The following is an 8,211-nucleotide window of genomic DNA, read 5'->3' as shown; positions in this document are numbered from 1 at the left end:
CTCTCTCCATTGAGAATAATGTTGGCTGTTGGTTTTGCATAGATGGCCTTTATTATGTTGAGGAATGTCCCTTCTATTCCTATTTTGCTGGGAATCTTGATCAGGAATGGGTGTTGGATTGTATCGAATGTCTTTTCTGCATCAACTGATATGATCATGTGGTTCTTTTTCTTTGTTTTATTTATGTGGTGGATGACGTTGATTTTTTTTTAAAGTTGAATCAACCTTGCATACCTGATATGAACCCCACTTGGTCATAATGAATGATTTTCTTGATATCTTGTTGGAGTCTATTGGCTAGGATTTTGTTGAGGATTTTTGTATTTATATTCATGAGAAATATGGGTCTAGTTTTCCTTTTGAGTGATGTCTTTGCCTGGTTTGGGTATCAAGGTTATTCTTGCTTCATGAAATGAATTTGGGAGGATTCCGTACTTTTCTATGTTTTGGAACAGTTTAACTAGGATTAGTGTCAGTTCTTCTCTGACTGTTTGGTAGAATTCTCCAGTGAAAATGTCTGGGCCAGGACCTGTTTTTGTTGGTAATTTTTTTATGACCTGTTCAATTTCTTCTTTCGTTATGGGTCTGTTCAACTTTTCCACCTGTCTGTGTTAGTTTAGGTAATTAGTGTGTTTCTAGAAATCTACCCATTTCTTCTAGATTTTCAAATTTATTGGAGTACAGTTCTTCATAGTATCCTGATATCCTTTTTAGTTTAGTTGGTTCTGCTGTGATGTCGCCCATTTCATTTCTTATTTGTGTTATTTGTATTCTCTCCCTCTTTTCCTATGTTAAATTTGCCAGTGGTTTGTCAATTTTATTAATCTTTTCTAGTCTTTTTGATTTTTTATATTGTCTTTCTATTCTCTGTTTCATTGATTTCTGCTTGAATCTTTATTATCCCCTTTCTTTTGGTGATTGTAGGCTTTTCTTGCTGTTCTTTTTCTAAATGTCGGAGATGTTGGTTTAAAGTGTTGATTTTGGCTCTTTCTTCTTTTTTGACGTGTGCATTTATTGCTATAAACTTGCCTCTGACCACTGTTTTTGCTGTGTCTCAAAGATTTTGGTATGTTGTGTTTTCATTCTCATTTGAGACAAGGAATTTCTGAATTTCATTTTTTATTTCTTCTCTTACCCAGTCTTTCTCAAGGAGGGTGTTGTTCAGTTTCCATGTGCTTGCTCTTTTTCCATTGATCTTCCTATTGTTGATTTCTAATTTGATAGCATTGTGATCTGAGAAGATGCTTTGCAGTATTTTAATATTTTTAAATTAATTAAGGCTTGCTTATGGCCTAACATATGGTCTATCATGGAAAATGTTCCATGTGCACTGGAAAAGAATGTACATTGTGCTGTTGTTGGGTGAAGTGCTCTGTAGATGTCTATAAGGTCAAGTTGGTGGACTGTATTGTTTAGCTTCTGTGTCTTTGTTGAGTCTCTTTCCAATTGTTCTATGTTTCACTGAAAGCGGTGTATTAAAGTCTCCTACTATGACTGTGGAGTCATCTGTTTGACTTTTCAATTCTGTTAAAGTCTGATTTATGTATTTTGGAGCTCTTTCATTGGGTCCATAGATATTTATTATGGTTATATCTTCTTGTTCAATTGATCCTTTAATCATTATAGAACATCCTTCCTTGTCTCTTACGGTGATTTTTGTCTTAAAGTCAATTTGATCAGAAATTAATATTGCCACTCCTGCTCTCTTTTGGTTGCCATTTGGTTGATAGATCTTTTTCCAACCTTTGATTTTTAGTCTATTTTTGTCTTTGTCTCCAACGTATGTCCCTTGTAGACAGCATATTGATGGGTTATGTTTTCTTATTTAGTCTGAAACTCTCTGTCTTTTGAGTGATGCATGTCATCCATTGACATTCAGTGCAATTATCAACAAGTATGAATAGGTTGCTGTCATTTTATTATGTGTTTTTTTTTTCATGGTGTTGTTGGAAAAACAAAATTCTTATGTGCATCAAAGACTTCTCGAAAAGAGTAAAAAGAGAACCTACAGATTAGAAAAAATCTTTGTCAGTGACATTCAACATGGGACTTATCTCCAAAATTTATAGAAAATCTCAATACTTCAACCTCAAAAAGACAAACAGTCCAACTGAAAAATGGGCATAGGAGATCAAGGCCAAAGATGATATTCTGGTGGCCAAGAAACACATGAAGAAATATTCTTGATCATTAGTTATTAGAAAGATGCAAACCAAAACACCATGAAAAAAAACCACAAAGTTCAATAAGACAGAAAATAACAAATGCTGGGGAGGGTGTGAAAAGACCGTAATCTCATATACTGCTGCTGGTGGGACTGTAAAATGGTAGAATCACTGTGGAAAATTGTATGGTGTTTCCTTAAAAGGTTTTCTTACAAAGTTAGAAATAGAAATATCCTTTAATACAGCAATCTCATTACTAGGTATATGTCATAAAGAAGTGACAGTGAGACATGAATAGATATATGCACACCCATGTTCATCACAGCACTACATACAACAGCAAAGAGATAGAAACGACCTAAGTGCCCATCAGCAGGTTGATGTATAAGCAAACTATGTATATACAAACAATGGAATAATATGCAACATTAAAGAATAATTAAGAATCCATGAAGCACCTCATAATGAGGATGAACTCTGAGGACATTATGCTGAATGAGATAAGCCAATCACAGAAGGGCAAATATTCTATGAGTGTACTATTATAAAAAGTCAAGAAAAGTTTTACAAAGGGAAGGAAACTTTCTTTGTTGGTTACCAGAGATGGGAGGGGAGGAGAGGGAAAAGTGCTAGCAAGGTAAGAGACATGTATTGATTTTGGTGAAGGGATAAGCAATATACCAAAAGTGGGTAACCAGCACAATATCACTAAGAAAACAGGAGACACAGAGAGGTGCACAAGAGGTACAGGCAACAAAGGTAAAAAATACTATTATATATACAATACTGCATTATCTGTAACAACAAACATTAATCTACGGGTGGATATCTAGGCAGGCAGGCAAGATGATCAGGTATGAGTAGGTGAATGGGAAAATACCCATGACCATATATAGGTCTGTCAGACAGTGTTATTAAATATGTATTTGTATGTGCTTGAAAAATGTCCATATATATTATAGACCTAATTGGCAAAGTTATGAGAAGTTCGTAGTCACAATCATATGAAGGTGTGAATTGCTGGGATGGACCTGTAGGCTTGGGATGATGGACATCAAGCTGAAGTGGCATAAGACAATACATAAAACCATTGTTCTACATTCTACTTTGACAAGTAGTGACTGAGGTCTTATAAGCTTGCAAGTGGCCATCTAAGATGCAACTATTGGTCTCTCCCCTCATCTAGAGCAAATAAGATTGAAGAAAATCAAAGATACATAGAAACAATTACTCCAAGGGACTAGTGCACCATGGGAATCTCAACCTACATGGCACAAAGACCAGAAGAACTAGATGATGCCCAGCTACCACTACCAACAACTCAGAAAGGTCTCAAAATTGGAGATCCTGGATAGAGTGGGAGGAAAATATGGAACAAAACTCAAAATAATAAAAAAGACAGGCTTACTGCTCTAACAGAGATTGGTGAAACCCCCAAAAGTATGGCCCCTACTCACCCACTGGGCCTGGAAATGAACTCCCTCCCGTGCCTCAACTTTCAGCTAAACAACAGACAAGCCTACAAGGTGAACAATTATATTAGGAAGGTACCCTCGTTACAACAGTCAACCATGGAAGAGATAAGAAGGACAGAATTTGTACATGGAAAAAGCTAAGAAGGCAGGAATGCATAGGTAAGAAGGGCACAGGAGAAAAATATCCAGAGGGAAGAAGTGGTTAGAGAATTTCTACATCAGGGGGATTCCAATCAATGTCAAAAAACAAAATATGTATGAACTGTTGAATGGAAAATGAGTTTGCTGGGTAAACTTTCACTCAAATCACAATACAAAGTTAAAATAAATAAATAAAGAAAGAATAATTACCATTGTGCTACATATTCCCTCTACCCCTGGAAAAAAGAATAAAGACTATGACATAGATTTAATTTTGAAATGGTCTTTCACTAGTTACACAGAGATCTAAAAATTCAGTCTGGACTTTGCCAAAATTACATGTACACTTCATGATATTTGTTTTCTCAAAGTCTTCAAAGAGCAGGTTGCTGTATGCCACAAAACCTTAAATCTGCAGAGCTTTTAATGAGATGTCTAATTTTTTCAATGTAAGTTGGGTCCAACTAATACTCTATTTAATAATGCAAAGGAATATGTAAGATTTCTCATTCTCAGGCCAAGTGCACTACAATAAAATCATATCTTATGTTTATAGAACATGTTCTACAAAATTCTTCTAAATTTTATTGGTCAAATTGATTTTTTTAAAAAAAGCATTCTTTCACACTAACTCTCACGTACAAAAATCACTACACTGATATGTCTTCCCACAATACTTATAAATTGCTTAGTACCTGCTTTTTTTGTCATTTATGTTAGTTAAATTTTAAATTAGAATTTTAAATAAAATGATACAAAATCTGATCATGGATTTTGCTTATAAAAATATTTTCCTAAATGGAAAAAAAAGTTTCACATAGCCAATAATCACAGTGTAGTTAAAATGTAATTTTAATTGTGCCATGCTCCTCTAACAAAATATTCTAAGAGAGAAAGGCAGAAAATTGTTGAATTCTCAAGAAAAAGAATTGTTTCATAAGTGACATTTCAAATGATTGAATATCTCATTGATATATATTAACACACACACACTGCTGTCGAGTAGGCTCTGACTCATAGCGACCCCTCCTTGGGTTTCTGAGGTGGTATCCCTATGGAAGTAGATTGCTCAACCTTCCTTCTGAAGAGTGGCTGGTGGATTTGAACTGCCAGCCTTCCAGTTAACAGTCAAATGCCTTAGGTACTATGCTACCAGAGCTTCCAGATATATATTAAAGACTTTTTAATTTTAAAGTTAAATTTCTTTTAGTTATACTTTAGACAGCTCAGAAAACTTGTTTCATCTTTATATTGAAAAAAGAAAAAGAAACCTAAATGTCCATTAATACAGGAATGGATAAACAATATGTAATATGCAATGGAATACTACTCAGCCAACTCTAAAGATAATTGGTCTTAATAAAGCTGGGTGAAAAATCTGTCACAAAAAGACAAATATTATATGATCTCACTTATATGGAATATCTAGAATAGGCAAATCTATAGAGACCAAAGTTTATTAGTGGTTACCAAAGGTGGAAGGAAGGAGAAAGAGGAAGTCATTGCTTAGAGGGCGCCGAGCTTCTTCTCTTAAGGGTCATGGAAACGTGGGAACAGATAGTGGTGATGGTTATATAACATGATGAATGTCCTGTCCCTGAAGTGTACAAGTAAAATATGTTGAAATGAAATGGCAAATGTTTTGTCTTTATATTGAGAAAAAAAAAAAAAAAAAAAAACCTAAATGGCCATTAGGAGCTCTGGTAGCATAGTGCCTAAGGCACTTGACTGCTAACCAGAAGGCTGGTGGTTCAAACCCACCAGCCACTCCTTGGAAGGAAGGTTGGGCAAACTACTTCTGTAGTGATACTGCCTCCACAGCCCAAGGAGGGATTGCTATGAGTTGGGGTCGACTCAATGGCACATAACAACAACAAATGGCCATTAACAGATTAATGGATAAACAAAGTGTACAATGGAATACTACTTGGCTAGCTATAAAGAGAAATGAAGTCCTGATACATGTTATAGCATGAATGAATCTTGAGAACATTATGCAAATACATGTATTTAGTACAAAAAACAGTTAAAATGAAATAAAAAATTTCTGGATTGAAATTCTATACATTATGGTAAAGCAATTTGAAAGTGTAAAAAATTTATAAAATCTTAACAAATAATATTGAAATGTATTTAAATATAGTTTACACTAGAGAAGAGACTCTGTAACTATGTATCTTTTCTGACACCGAGAAAATATTCAAGTTTAACATCACTAAGCTTCTTGTGGGAGCTCTGGTAGCATAGTGCTGAAGGTCCTTCACTGCTAACCAGAAGGCTGGCGGTCCAAACCCATTAGCCACTCCTCGGAAGGAAGGTTGGGCAATCTACTTCCGTAGTGACACCACCTCGGAAACCCAAGGAGGGGTCGCTACAAGTTGAGTCTGACTCGACGGCACATACGAACAACAACAGGCTCTTTGTAATAATATAAGTCAAGTGTTTTATTTTCACCACAGGAGAAGAGGGAGCGAAATGTTTTATCTATTCAATTTTTATTAACAAATATCAAGTCTCAAATGCTTAAGAAATTGACAAAACTGATCAATGGAAATAAGTTTTATATTTTTATTTTCATGAAGAGGATTGCAAAAATTGATTCAAGAAAATTCACCAGTTACAGAACCAAAACTATACAAACTACAGAGCAAGATTTGAAGATAATAGAACAAGCATCAAAGGAAGGCTTAAGATAAGATTATTTCACATAAAAGCTAACAAACACATTTAATAAGTTTCTAAAAAAATCACTGAAGCACAAAAAACCATGAATATGAGAGGGGAATTGAAATTGTAAAAGCAAAAAAAGAACTATCTAAGCAACTGCAGCACATCCCTCCCCAATACTTTTGTTACTTAAGGTTGTACATTTTCAATCAATAAAAATTAATAAATCATTTCTAGAAAATAACTACTATACCAATAGAAAGTTGTTATTCCAAGGACTCCAATAGGCATATATACTTTTTAAAAAATATTGCTTGCCATATTTTTTTCTTAGTTCTATACATGATTAAAGAGTCTTAATCAGGTTAGTTAACCTTTCCTTAATAGAAATACAGCATAAAATTTGACCAACCATGTGTCTGTCATCTGCTACTCCATTCTTTAATTTAATTTAGAAAAACTGCTTATTAGATTTTGAAATAAAATGCTCAGATAATGATGTCTTAAAATATTTCTGAAAGTCAATAAAGATGAATGTATGTAGTAAGGAATTGAGTAGAACTATGTAGTCGAAATAAGACACCTAAGTTAGTAATTCTGGCTTCAAATCCACCTCCATTTAACTAAAGTTTTTGTTCAAATCACTTAACTTCTCTGGTCTTAATCTATGAAAAGAAGCTGTTGAACTAGATTATCTCTAAGATTTATTGCAACTTTTAAAATCTTAAATTTTTTCATAATATAACCAAAATCAAACCCACTGCCACTAGATCGATTCTAACTCATAGAATCCTGTAGGACATGAATAAGAACTGCCCCGTAGAGTTCCCACAGATGTAAATCTTTATGGAAGCATACTGTCTCATCGTTCTCCCACAGAATAGCTGGTCAGTTCAAAGTGCCAGCTTTTTGGTTAGCAGCCAAATGCCTTAACCACTATGCCATCAGAGCTCCTCATAAACAAAACAAAATCTCATTAATTAGAATTACTAAATTGAAATCTAGTAAGAAGGAAAGGAAAAGGAAAGGCAGAAGGAGAAATGGATTATGAAATGATTTGCTCTAACACTGAATCCTGAAGCTGAAACCTCATTTTCACCATGACAGGCAGTAGCAAAATTATTTAAAGCTCATGAAGATTTCTTAAGAGCAGTCAAAAAGATGTAAACAGTGGCTAATCATTCTTGCATTTACTTTAAGCAAACAGAATTTAATTAAACAGAGGTCTCACTTCTTCAGCAGTCCTTAACTGAGCTTTAAGAGTTCAAATCAAAACTGGTTGGTCAGAGGGAAAAAAAAAAAAAAGACTCAGAAAAAAATTCGTTTTTTTCTTAGAAGTATGTAGCATATATAATGGCAATATACTTCTTTCTGCTACATGCTATTCATGTGTACGATTTCCTCTCACTACTATGATTCCTAGCCAGAGACATGGAATGAGACTAGATTCAGAGTGGAGGAGCTATATACAAGGAGAAGCCACCCCACCACCCCAGTACTGGTATGCCAAACAACCTGGCCTCACTTCGTCACTAATGAGACTTTGCTATATGCCAGTTAGGTGAAATGCTTTTATTTGTAACATCGTTGTTGCTGTTATGTGCCGTTGAGTCGGCCCCGACTCATAGTGACCCCCCCCTCCTTGGGTTTCTGAGGCAGTATCATTATGGAAGTAGGACTGCCCAATCTTCCTTCCGAGGAGTGGCTGGTGGGTTTGAACCGCCAGCCTTCTGGTTAGCAGTCAAGTGCTTTAGCCACTATGC

At 35.0% G+C, this 8,211-nt stretch overlaps 1 protein-coding gene across 1 annotated transcript in view; it reads right to left on the bottom strand.

Moving 5' to 3' along the window:
* Nucleotides 1-8,211, bottom strand: part of EHBP1 (EH domain binding protein 1) — a 612,350-nt gene that overhangs the window by 242,916 nt on the left and 361,223 nt on the right. The window lies entirely within an intron of this gene.

Source organism: Orycteropus afer, unplaced genomic scaffold (genome assembly GCF_000298275.1).
Source record: "Orycteropus afer afer isolate SDZICR_OR568_19922 unplaced genomic scaffold, OryAfe1.0 scaffold00046, whole genome shotgun sequence".
NCBI lineage: Eukaryota > Metazoa > Chordata > Mammalia > Tubulidentata > Orycteropodidae > Orycteropus > Orycteropus afer.
Note: the sequence above shows the minus strand (reverse complement) of the source record. Positions and strands in the feature narration are given on the sequence as shown.